The sequence below is a fragment of the Sorex araneus genome, chromosome 6, assembly GCF_027595985.1.
Source record: "Sorex araneus isolate mSorAra2 chromosome 6, mSorAra2.pri, whole genome shotgun sequence".
Classification (NCBI taxonomy): Eukaryota; Metazoa; Chordata; class Mammalia; order Eulipotyphla; family Soricidae; genus Sorex; species Sorex araneus.
This window is the reverse complement of record NC_073307.1, coordinates 2890120-2902976: the sequence shown is the minus strand read 5'-3', so window position 1 is coordinate 2902976 and position 12857 is coordinate 2890120. Positions and strand designations below refer to the sequence as shown.

The following is a 12857-nucleotide window of genomic DNA, read 5'->3' as shown; positions in this document are numbered from 1 at the left end:
CCCACCCGGCAATGCACAGGGGTTACTCCTGGCTCTGCACTCAGGAATTACTCCTGGCGGTGCTCGGGGGACCCTATGGGATGCTTGGAGTCAAACCCGGGTCGGCCAAGTGCAAGGCAAACGCCCTCCCCGCTGTGCTGTCGCTCCAGCCCCAGAATGGATACTTCTAGCACGTCAGTTTAGTCAGACTAAATGTTATGGACGACTCCAAATTGTCCTATTGGGGGGGCCAGAGCCGTAGGGCAGCTGGTAGGGCCCGTGTTTGCACAGCACCAACCGAGGCCAGTCCCCAGAGCCCCTCTGGCCCCGCACCCCACCAGGTGCAGCCCCGGGCCAAACAGTCCCATTGATACAATATTACTTTATAAACTTAGTCTTGGGTAGAGTTTTTATTTTTTCAATACAAAAATACAAAAACATAGTTTGGAACTAACTTCTTTCCCCGGCTCAGAGGACCGTGGGTGATGGAGATGGACTCCGCCCGGCTGTACGCCAAGCAGGGGCCTTACTCTGAACTTCGACCCCCGGGGATCTTTAAAGCCATTTTTATTGCAGTACTGGGATTTACAACGCTGTTAATCATCCTTCTCCTCACCCATCATCCCACCCCCACCCCCACCCCCTTTAGCTTGCTAAAGAGAAATTTTTAATCAGTAAGTGGTGCACCTTCCGATTGTTTGTCCCTGTGGTTAAAAATATTTGTATTCGCTCTCTCCGCGGTGCTGGGCCCGTTTCCGTGGGTGGGAGGAAGACGGGGCCTGGCGGGGATTTCCCTTCCAGTCCCCAGTCCCAGTCCGAGGGGGCTGCCGTGGGGGCTGAGCAGGGCCAGGTCAGGTCTGCACACAGCCGTGTTCAGAATCCCTACGCTACCAGCCGCGAGTTTCCTTACGGAGTCAGCGTGAGGCTCGGCGAGAGCACGTCCTTGCCCGGGGAGAGCCCGGCGTCTCCCCGACACCCGGCGGCCCCTGAGCTGGGTCTGGCCTGAGGGCCCCGGCACTGTAAGCCCAAGCACCGAGTTGCTAGACCCAGGCAGCGAGGCTCAGTTTCCCCAGCGTGGCCCTGGGTCCCCAAGCACCTTGGGGAGGCGACACAGCAAAGCAAACACCACAGAAATGTCTGTGCTGGGAAATGTTGACATACGGGAAGGGTCAGACATAGACTTTAGGTATTTCCTATAAAACAGGCTAAGAAATCCAAGATTCTGCTCGTTGAAGCTTCCCAGGGCACAATTCCAGAAATCTCAAACTAGACTATAGGCCGAGAATCAAGGAGTCAGAGACATCGGACTGTGTGCGCACACACATGCGCACACACACATGCATGCTCACACACACACACACACACACACACACACACACACACACACACACAGAGTACACAGAGCTGTAGAAATGGGTTTGCTTCCGACCTGAAGCCATCACAAGCTTAGTTCTTATCTTCGTCTGCACTTACTTACAGAAATCATTCAAAGCACTTAGAGAAATAATTTCAGCGAGTCAAAGAAATGATTCCGGGGCTGGAGCAATAGCACAGCGGGTAGGGCGTTTGCCTTGCATGCGGCCGACCCGGGTTCGATCCCCGGCATCCCATATGGTCCCCCAAGCACTGCCAGGAGCAATTCCTGAGTGCAAAGCCAGGACTAACCCCTGAGCATCACTGGGTGTGACCCAAAAAGAAAAAAAATGAAATGATTCCAATACCCCATTGAAAGCTAATATTTGACACAATTACTCGAACCGTCTTTGATCCTGATGCCACTCCCAAGCATGTAGGGCTTATCGAGAAGTCCATGCTGGGGTCCGGAGAGAGAGCAGCGGGCAGGGCGTTTCCCTGCACCCAGCTGGCCTGATTTCAACGCTCGGCAACCCCATCTGGTGCCCAGACTCTGCCAGGAATGACCCCTGAGCACTGAGCCTGGAGTGAGTACCGGGTGTGGAGTGAGCACCGGGTGTGGCCCTAAAACCAAAACAAACAAAAGGAGTCCGTGCCAGAGACAGGAGTGGGGTCACGCTGTGGAGAGGGAAGGAGAGAGGGAGAAAGCAGGGGCCACTCGGGGAAGGGCCGAGAGGAGGGGGCCGCCCCCGACCATCCCCAGACGCCGGAGCGACAGTGCAGGGCCCAGCATCCTGGCTCCCTTCACTGCTGGAGGGAGCTTCGGGGACCCCTCGTCCGCAGAGGACCCTGGGACGGGCACGGTGCCCGGGTGACGGCTGGGGAGAGAAGGGGAGTGGGCCGCGGGCGTGTGTCAGCCCAGGACGCGCGGGGCAGAGCAACGGTCTCCGCGGGTTCTAGGGAAGCACAGTACCAGGAGCGGAAGCGGGTGTGAATTCTGGAATCCTGAACTCTGCAGCCGGTGGAGCCCTCGGAGCCTTGTGAATTTATCCAGTTGTTTTTTTTTTCTCGAGTTGAAAACAAAAATCTGCCTGAGGATTCCAAGTCCGAAAGGAGAAGTGATGGCGGCTGCCTTCCCATGGGCACTTGGCGAGCAGAAGAGCAAAGAGACACGGGCACCCCGAGGGGACGCTTGGGGGCGGGGGCACCCCGGGGCCTTCCTGGGCCTCCTGGCTTCCTTCTGAGATGGAGCCAGGGCTGGGGGGCTGGGGGGCTCACAGGGCAGCGTGGGAGGGGCGGGAGTCCAGAGAGACTCGCCGGGACAGGCAGCATCCCACCAGTGCCTGGCCTTCCGGTGAAGACGCTGATGGAAACTGCCCCCCCGCCCCCGCCTGCTCCCCCTCCTCAGCTTCCCCAAAGCTTTGTGCCCTGTGCAAACACACACTGGTCCCTGGAGGGAGCCGAGAAAGGGGTGGGAGGGGCTTGCGTGACCTCTAGCAAAGAATATCCCAAGGATATTACAAGGATCCAGTCTCCGTTCCTTTCCCTTCTAAATTCCAGGACTCAATTCCTGTGTCAATTTGACTCATCTTGCAGACTGTCCGGAATCTACGCCTGAAACATGTCCAGGAGTAGATTCCGTCAGTTCAGCATTGCTTTGTGTCCTAAAACATGTCATTAGTTTGTTCAGAATGAGTTTTAGAGACCAAACTGGTTGAAACAAAACGTTAGTCAAGATATTCGACCTCAGAAACGTCCCTCAGTTCTGAAGCCTTTTCAGACTTTCCGATTGAGCAACCGTTGGAGATATCTTTGTTTGCTTTCTTGACTCAAGTTTATTGCAGAAACAAAGACCCAACTTGCATCATTTTGTGGTCAGGTTTTTAAACACTTTCTATGTTTGCGTTTCTCAAACTGACCAACTCCACAATGCATCGTGGGCACAAGTTCTGTTTTTATAAGATCCTTTCTATCATGCAAACGTTTCCCCTTTTAGCTATACTTCACTTTTACATATAAAGTTCTTTGCCACAGAGGAATATTACCAACATTTATCACCAAGTCAGCAGCCAGCTAGAGTAATCTCTTACTCTTAGACAAAGCAACAGAAAAGCTAAGAATTCCGGAATGAAAGCAAACGAGAGCTTTACCAATGAGTATTTTCCAGTGGTCAGCACAAATCAGGGGACTATCGGGACTAAAGTTATGAGGTAACAAGAAGGGGCCCAAAGTGCGGGGAATGTGCCAGATAGGACAACGTGTCTTGCATGCAGCCCACCTGGGTTTGATCCCTGGGACCCCATACTGTCCCCCAAACCCACCAGGAGCAGTTCCTGAGCACAAAGCCAGGAGTAAACCCTGAGCACTTCTGGGTGGGGCCCAATACCATCCCCAACAAACACAGATACACACACACACACACACACACACACACTCACCCTGTAAACTAAAGTGGAGCTGAGGCTAAAGGGCCATTTGAGTGGGCTTGCCACAGTATGCCGTCGTGTGTGAGTTAGTTGTAACTCAATTGCCAGCCCATCTTCTATTATTTTGCTCAAAATTTATTTTTCCTGAGTCATGGTAAAGTTTCACTATTTGAGACACGCGTTTCTCCGATAGCCTCTGTGAGCATCCCAGGCCCTCCGTGGGAACGTGGGAAGGGTGCCGAGCTTTGGCAAGCGGATCCATAGCTCCAGCTCGCCATCCTGAGCAATGACGCGAGCGGGACAAGTTACTTGAGACAGAACCAGACGCCAGAGGCAGACGAGACCCTCAGTAAACACGGCTCTGAGGGACTGGGAACAGAAGCCGCCAGAACACAGTGTAGCAGGTCAGACCGAGCTGCCCCTCGCGTCCCCGCTGGCTAGAGAAAGCAAGAAAGATGGAGGGAAGACTCGGGGTCGGGGGTCATGTCTGAAAGTTCCAGCCCTGGGCTGCCACCTTGCAGGAGTGCGTGAGCACCAGGAAGGGGTGAAGCCCCCGAAATACCTCAGGTAGAAAGATGGGCACCGGGCCGTGCAGGCAGGCAGCCCCCCGCGCCGGTGACAGCCACACCAGCAATGACAAAGGGACGGAGCAGGCGGGACTAGAAATAAATCAAATCTGGAGTAGTTTTGACTTGGGTTCGGAGTAATCGAAGCGGCCCTGCTCTTCTTAAGAGGCCGTGGGAGAGTTTTGAGGTGGACACACAAAGGAACGCTCACAGCAACGAGGAGTTCGAGAATAGCATAAAGAGCATAAGTGAATTCATCTCTGCTCCAGGTATGACTGCGGCGGGGCATGACCTTCATCGTTAATTACATCCCTGCACCTCGCAGGCCGCTGGATGATTTATCAAGTGCAGCACACATGGCCAGTGTGCTTCACCTGGTTTCTATCACGGAACACATGCTTGCCGCATCAACTTCCAGGCAAAAATGTTATTTCAAGGTAACGCGTATAATAAGAGTGTTCTTGGGGCCTTGACAATATTATTTCTCCTGCGACAGTGCGGCTGGAGGGCTATCTACTCTGATTAATACTCACCTGCCAATTCAAACAGAAGCGTATGTTGTGGATAAGACCGGGTCACACAGCCCCTGCCTGCTATAGAGAGGAACCTGGGAGTAACTTCTGGGCAGGGTCCGTCTGGAAAGCATCAGGAAGGCCACTGAAGACACAGGAGCCCGTCTTGAAGCTGTCACTTCAGTCATCTTATTTATTTTTTCATTTTATTTTTATAACGTTCATAATATTTGATTACATTTAATATTGAAACACCAGTCCTACCACCATTACACCTTCCCACCACCATATTTTGGATGTTCCCATCCCAAGCCCCAAACCTTATCCCCAAAACAGAACTGAAATGATTTATTTTGTATTCTTTGTTATGAAGAATATGCTAAAAACGATCCAAGAAAGGTTTCTTAGAAGAAAGTGTTTAGAGATTATTGTTTTTCAGCTAGGAGCCATTAAGGCCTTCTATAAAAGATTAGTAACATGTTGTTGAACCTTGTATGCTTTTATAAGTGATATATATATATATATATATATATATCACTGTATCACTGTCATCCTTTGCTCATTGATTTGCTCGAGCAGGCACCAGTAATGTCTCCATTGAGAGATTTGCTGTTACTGTTTTTGGCATATCGAATACGCCACGGGGAGCTTGTCAGGCTCTGCCATGTGGGCAGGATACTCTCAGTAGCTTGCCTGGCTCTCTGAGAGGGGCGGAGGAATTGAACCCAGGTCGGCCACGTTTAAGGCAAACACCCTACCTGCTGTGCTGTGTGTGTGTGTGTGTGTGTGTGTGTGTGTGTGTGTGTGTCCCCCAAGATTGATTGCCTTCTACTTTAAACCCCACAGAATGTGGTGCGCTACTCTTGGTATATTCGTGGTGTAAAGCATGAGAAGTCGGGCGGCCGCATTCACAGTCAGGAACAGACTCTCTCACGGTGAGGCTCGCCCGAGCATGTGGAAAGCAGCCGTGACCTAGCGGTGGTATTTCAGTCATTTTATTACTGCTTTCCTCACAGAGGGGGAATATTAATTCTTCCCTTCTTTCCTTGGTGAAAAATACACATTACAAATATGCCCTGTTGAGTGTTTTTAAGTGTCCAATTTAGCAGCGGTCGGTACATTCACACCATCTCCAGGACTCGCCTGTCCTTGCTAGAAGGCCCTCCCGTGTGTGTGAAATCAGGCTCTCTCCGCCCTGCTGGGTCTGGCTCTTCCATTCAGCACATCCTCTTCAGGACCCATCTATGATATGACAGAACCTGTGTCAGAACTAGCTGCCTTTGTCAAGGAGGATGATGATTTATTTTGCGTAGAGACCACATTTTGTGTGTGGCAAAGCATCCTGCATTCTCCCGACAGTCAGAGTGGCCAGGGCATGTTGGAAATGTAAGGACAACCATCGTGAACTTCTTGAGAAGCATTGCCAACGGTCTCTCTCAGAACACTGGATGCAGAGCACTTGTTTCAAAGACAGAGTCCGAATGCAGTGAGCACAAATGGAACCTGTCCAGGGACTTCCTGAGTGCCAAGGATCAGGCTTCTGGCCTCTGCCTGCACAAACTTGGCTCTGAGACCGGGACGCAATCCCTCCCCCACCTGACACTTCTCTCGTGACCGCGACACACTTCGTTGACTATAGTAGGCCTGTGACCTTGCCTCTAGCTGGCTTGTCACCTCAGCCAGATCATTTGGCTTCACTGACTTGCTCTATATGCAGAAGGGGACTAAGAACAAGAGTGATGTTAGTCAACTTTGAGATACCACCTCACACCACAGAGACTAGCACACATCCAAAAGAACAAAAGCAACCGCTGTTGGAGAGGATGTGGGGAGAAAGGGACCCTTCTTCACTGCTGGTGGGAATGCCGACTGGTTCAGCCCTTCTGGAAAACAATTTGGACGACTCTCAAAAAATTAGATATTGAATTCCCATTTGACCCAGCAATACCACTGCTGGGAATATATCCCAGAGAGGCAAAAAAGTATAATCGAAACAACATCTGCACATGTATGTTCATCGCAGCACTGTTTACAATAGCCAGAATCTGGAAAAAACCCGAATGCCCCAGAACGGATGACTGGTTGAGGAAACTTTGGTACATCTATACAATGGAATACTATGCAGCTGTTAGAAAAAAGGAGGTCAAGAATTTTGTAGTCAAGTGGATGGGCATGAAAAGTTTCATGCTGAGTGAAATGAGTCAGAAAGAGAGAGACAGACATAGAAAGATTGCACTCATCTATGGTATATAGAATAACAGAGTGGGAGACTAACACCCAAGAACTGTAGAAATAAGTACCAGGAGGTTGACCCCATGGCTTCGAGGCTGGCCTCACGTTCCGGGGAAAGGTCAACTCAGAGAAGCGATCACCAACTACATTGTAGTCGAAGGCCATGTGGGGGAAGGGAGTTGCGGGCTGAATGAGGGCTAGAGACTGAGCACAGCGGCCACTCAACACCTTTATTGCAAACCACAATAGCTAATTAGAGAGAGAAAACAGAAGGGAATGCCTTGCCACAGTGGCAGGGTGGGGTGGGGGGGAGATGGGATTGGGGAGGGTGGGAGGGACACTGGGTTTACGGGTGGTGGAGAATGGGCACTGGTGAAGGGATGGGTTCCCAAACTTTGTATGAGGGAAGTATAAGCACAAAAGTGTATAAATCTGTAACTGTACCCTCACGGTGATTCTCTAATTAAAAATAAATAAATTAAAAAAAAAAAAGAGTGATGTTAGTGACGGGAAGATCTGATGGTCTTAGTCCTCTCGTACTCAACACTGCACTTGCCTTGGGCCTGCTCTTCATTCTTCACATCATCACTGGTCTGTGGTATTTTCTCACACAGAAAGACGCCAAAGCTTAGTGGGGCAATGGGTGAGCGTCTCAGTAAAGCAAGTGGAGTCCGGCCCGTGAGCACCTGGCTCCTACTCCTGCACTTTAACAAGCCAAGAGGTTGTGAGAATTGAGATATGGTGTGAAGAAGGCTTACGCCCAGAGGCCTCTCAAAAAGCACCATCTGCTATTTTCATGATTCTGCTTTACTTGCTACACTTCCAGATCTGGGTCCGAGTAATTTCACCTGCTTTCCTTCTGCCCTGCACTTGGAAATGTCCCCAGGAAGGAGGGAGATTGAACATCGATCAGGAAATCACCGTCCTGGGCTCCAGCCTGCTGCAGGAAGGATGGCACAGTGAAAACCTGTTCCTTGTTCGCGTGGCCCCAGAGCGGGCAGGCAGCGAGAGGCCAGCAACCGCAGGTGTGTCGAGAGCCCTTGCACGCTGCCTGGAATTACACAATCCCTGGGGTTGAAGCTTCTCGTGGCTCCCCATTTCCCCCGGAGCAAACTAGCCTCAGCAATTCACTGAACACAAGGTACATCCCGAGAAAGTTAGGAAAGCAGGAAGATCATAAAATGGAATATATGCTCTGTGAAAACACAAACTTATTATTAAAGGATTTTAATCCAAGGCCCTGTGCATTCGATTAGATTAAGCTTCCTAACTAATGTTATATTAATTAGCGACCACCAATGAGTCGTCATGGATATTTATTTCCATAGTTGTAGCCAAAGGTCACCTCCACCAGGAAGCTGGAAGCTCAGATGTCTCTGAACCAAGCTTAGGATTTAGCCTAACAACATGTGTCATATTGGCAAGGGCCCCCAGGCCCTCAGGGCACACACGTCCCAGCCTCAGGGACCCTGAGCCAGAGAACATGGAGATAAGCCAGCACGGCGGGGGTCACCCCCACATCACTTCATCACAATCACTAATATCTACAATTAAAATTTTAAAATCTTAAGTTTGTGGTTTTTTTTTTGGCTTTTTGGGTCACACCCAGCGATGCACAGGGGTTACTCCTGGCTCATGCACTCAGAAATTACTCCTGGCGGTGCTCGGGAGGCCATATGGGAAGCTGGGAATCGAACCCGGATCGGCCGCATGCAAGGCAAACGCCCTCCCCGCTGTGCTATCGTTCCAGCCTCTAATATCTTAAGTTATGTACTCGCCATTTTACAAATTTGTTGTTTCTAGAGTTTTAAAAAGAAAAACCCTTGCATATAGTATCAAATTTTAAATCATAGGCTAGGTTTGAGATAGTACTACTACGCTTTGCATTTCATACATCGTTTGGAGAAAAAAAAAGTCTTTTCTGTCAAAAAATTATAACCCGGAAGTGAAGGCAGATGATTAGTCACTGGGCAGGACAGGGCAGGACGGGACAGCCTGGCCCTGGCTTTGGTCCCCAGCCCTGCACCCCCGACTGCATCCGCACCAGGTGTGGCCCCAGAGTCAAAGATGACCTTGGCTCTGCCTGCCGGGGGCTCTGCGCCCAGACACTGACGCCTCGGGGCTGCCTGCCCCAGCAGCCAGGACTCAGTTCTGCTTCCACTGTGTCCACTTAGTCAAACTTGACTGCGCTGATCGTCAGAGGCAAAGAGCCCATGTCCCCCCGAGGACTGTGTGAAACTCAGAGGTGAGTCAGGTCACCCACGCGCCACTGCTGGCTTGGCTGCGTTAAGACCAGAGTGGAGACAGTCCAGAGATCCCACAGGAATCAGTGTCCATCGTTCTCTGAAAGCTGGTTGGCAAATACTTGGGCGGACCGTGACCTGCGCTAGCTCAGCCCAGCAGCGTCCGGCGAGTTGGCCGCTCCAGCAGCGCGAAGACAGAGTAGAGGGGACGTGTCCTAACGCTGGACAGATCCCAGAGGAGCCCTGAGCGGCTCCCCAGGAATGTTCGAGAAGGTGCCCGGGAGGGCGAGTCCAGAGAAGCTGTCGGGAGACAGAGCTCGAAGGATCTGAGACGGTTACGAGGGAGAAATCGTCGAGGGGATCCAGACGGAGAGAGCGGCTTGCCCGGGGCCTGGTGGTCCCCAGCTCGGGGCTATGGGGGGGGACAAGGCAGGGGGCATGGCAGAGGTGAGGGAAACCCAGCCTCGTCTTGGTACCAAGAGGACAGAGAGGGAACCGAGAGTCCGGAGCGGAAACGGAGCATGATCTGGTCCCTGTGGGGGAAGGAGGAGAGGCAGCGACAAAGCAGCAGAGGAGTGCTGAAAGAAAGCGGGACTGCAGGGGAGAGAGGAGAGAGGGAGGAGAGAGGGAGGAGAGAGGGAGGAGAGAGGGAGGAGAGAGGGAGGAGAGAGGGCAGGAGAGAGGAGAGAGGGAGGAAAGAGGGCAGGAGAGAAAGAGGAGAAAGGGAAGAGAGAGGGAGGAGAGAGGGAGGAGAGAGGGCAGGGGAGAGGGAGGAGAGGGCAGGAGAGAGGCAGGAGGGAAGAAGGAGAAAGGCAGGAGAGAGGGAGGAGAGAGGGAGGAGAGAGGGCAGGAGAGAGGAGAGAGAGGGAGGAGAGAGGGAAGAGAGAGGCAGGAGAGAGGGAGGAGAGAGGGAGGAGAGAGGGAGGAGAGAGGGCAGGAGAGAGGGCAGGAGAGGGGGCAGGAGAGAGGGAGGAGAGAGGGAGGAGAGAGGCAGGAGAGAGGCAGGAGAGAGGGAGGAGAGAGGCAGGAGAGAGGGAGGAGAGAGGCAGGAGAGAGGCAGGAGAGAGGGAGGAGAGAGGGCAGGAGAGGGGGCAGGAGAGAGGGAGGAGAGAGGGCAGGACAGAGGGAGGAGAGAGGGAGGAGAGAGGGCAGGAAGCGCCTGCCCAGGTGCCCAGGGAGAGGAGCAGTTTCAGAGGAAGCTGGGTTCGTGATAGTGAGAAGGTGGCAGGACTCGTGGCCCTCCCTGACCCGCCCAGGGTCCTCCCTGGGGTGGAGAAGCCCCTGTTCTCCTCTGCCCCTGGGCCTCCCTCCCAGCATCCCCCTCCGTCGGTAGCTCCTTCCTGCTCCCACACCCTCACAACCTCGGCCCAGCGTGGCACCACACCCCCCTCCCTAGACCTCACACAGGGAAATCCTTCAGCAGGTCCCGTGGGAGCCCGAGCCTTGAGGGATGAGAGCCCGGGCCCGGGGAAGGAGGCCGAGAGTGACCGCACGCCCGGCAGGTCTGGGAAGGAAGCCAGTGCAGGACGGCGGGGACACATGAAGGCCCCTCCCGGCCCTGACTCTGAGCACCAACACCGGGGCGGAGAGAGATGTTGCCCTTGTCCGAAGGGCGGGTGATTTACTCCCTCGACAGCTAATTGCCGCAGAGAGCATATTTCAACACGGGATGCAACTTCGCTTACCCGGCCTGAGGAACACTCGGCACGGCACTGGGCGGGATTTACAGGCTCCGAGTGACGGGCGTCGTGCAACCCAAGGATTAGGGGGTGAATAGATGGGGGCGCTCTGGAAGTGTCCTTATCTGGGGTCTTCAGGAAGAAGTCTGCTGCAGTGCCCTGACTAGCAAGGGGATTTGGCCCGTCCCCTCTGTGCTGTTCTGTGCTGCCGGGAATGCAGCGCTCTGACCGTACTAGGAATAGCTGGTCTATCCGTACATTCATTCATTCGACATACATTTATTGAGTGTTTCTTATGCCAGGCCGTGCTCTAGGCTGATTGTTCTTAACCAGCAATTTTTAACGTTCCCCCTCCCCACCTTCTGCCCCCAGCACAGTTAGCGGCGTCTAGAGCCGTTCTGGGCAAGGGTGTGTTGCCAAAGGGGGTGGCATTAACACCCTGCAGTGCACGCAAGACTCTGGGACCAGGAATCACCAAACCAGAATATCCTTGTTTCCGGTTCTGGCAATTCAGCAAGGGAAACACAGAGAAATCTCAGCTGGCGTGAGGCAGGCACTTCAGTGGCGGGAAAGATTGAGCCGGTTAATAAGGATCGGGTGCCCGGTGGCGACAAGGTGGTGTGGGAGAGGCAGGGGTGGAGGGAGTCGGCTGCAGTGCAGAGACGGGTGAGCCTCACAAGCCCACAGGAGGGGCTGGAGCAATAGCACAGCGGGTAGGGCATTTGCCTTGCACGCGGCCGACCCGGGTTCGATTCCCAGCATCCCATATGGTCCCCTGAGCACTGCCAGGGGTGATACCTGAGTGCAGAGCCAGGAGTAACCCCTGTGCATCGCCGGGTGTGACCCAAAAAGCAAACAAACAAACAAACAAACACAAGCCCACAGGAAGGAACTGGATGAGGGGGGATTGGGCACTGAGGATGGAGGGGGGGAACAGGGAGGGGGGAAGGAACGGGATGAGGGGGGAGGGGGGACCCGGGATGGAGGGGGGGGAACAGGGAGGGGGGAGGGAACGGGATGAGGGGGGAGGGGGGACCCGGGATGGAAGGGGGAACAGGGTTGGGGGAGGGAGCGGGATGAGGGGGAGGGGGACCCGAGATGGAGGGGGGAACAGGGTGGGGGGAGGGAGTGGGATGAGGGGGGAGGGGGGACCCAGGATGGAGGGGGGGAACAGGGAGGGGGGAGGGGACGGGATGGACGAGAGGACCGACTCAGCGGCTCTTCCCTTCTGTTTCCTGAGTGGACTTTTGTCCATTCTGCGTGAGTGTAGGACAGATCTGTGGGCAGGCCATATGTGTAACGTGTGTAACGGCTGTACAAACTTGACTGTGGTCCCCAGGCATCCAAAAGTGTAGAAAACCTTGTTAATCTGGGGGGGAGCACTGCCCCCTTAGGGGGAGCACGGTTTTGCTCAAATAAACTGATGGCGCGGAGGGGGAGAGACAGTGTCAGGGCCGGCTGTTTCACAGGGAGGGAGCCAAAGTGGACTCCGTGAGACCCGCACTAAGGACCTCCGGGGGCTCTGCCGACTCAGGCCCCTAGAGGACACGGCCTTTGCCTCCGGGGTGAGCGGGCAGCGGGCAGCGGGCAGCCACGGGCTCACTCCAGCCGCGCTGCCCAGCATCTCCCTTCAGCCTCTGATTCATTAGTCGCGGAATTAATTCAGAACAACCTGCCACCAAGCAGTGATTGTGACACCCTTTTCGGCTGACTTCACAGAATGCTCTGGAAGCCTCTTCCCAACCCCCCCCAGAGGAAGAGTGGCTCCTTGCAAGACGTTCCTTTCTTCCCATTCGCAAACGCAGACCCCAGCGGCCCCAGCCACGCTCCTTGCTGTAGGATGGGGGTTTCTGTCCTGCAATGCACA

The 12857-nt window shown here is 53.8% G+C and overlaps 1 protein-coding gene across 1 annotated transcript in view; it reads right to left on the bottom strand.

Moving 5' to 3' along the window:
• The window catches only part of ARHGEF38 (Rho guanine nucleotide exchange factor 38), a 74042-nt gene that overhangs the window by 54202 nt on the left and 6983 nt on the right, over positions 1-12857 (bottom strand). The window lies entirely within an intron of this gene.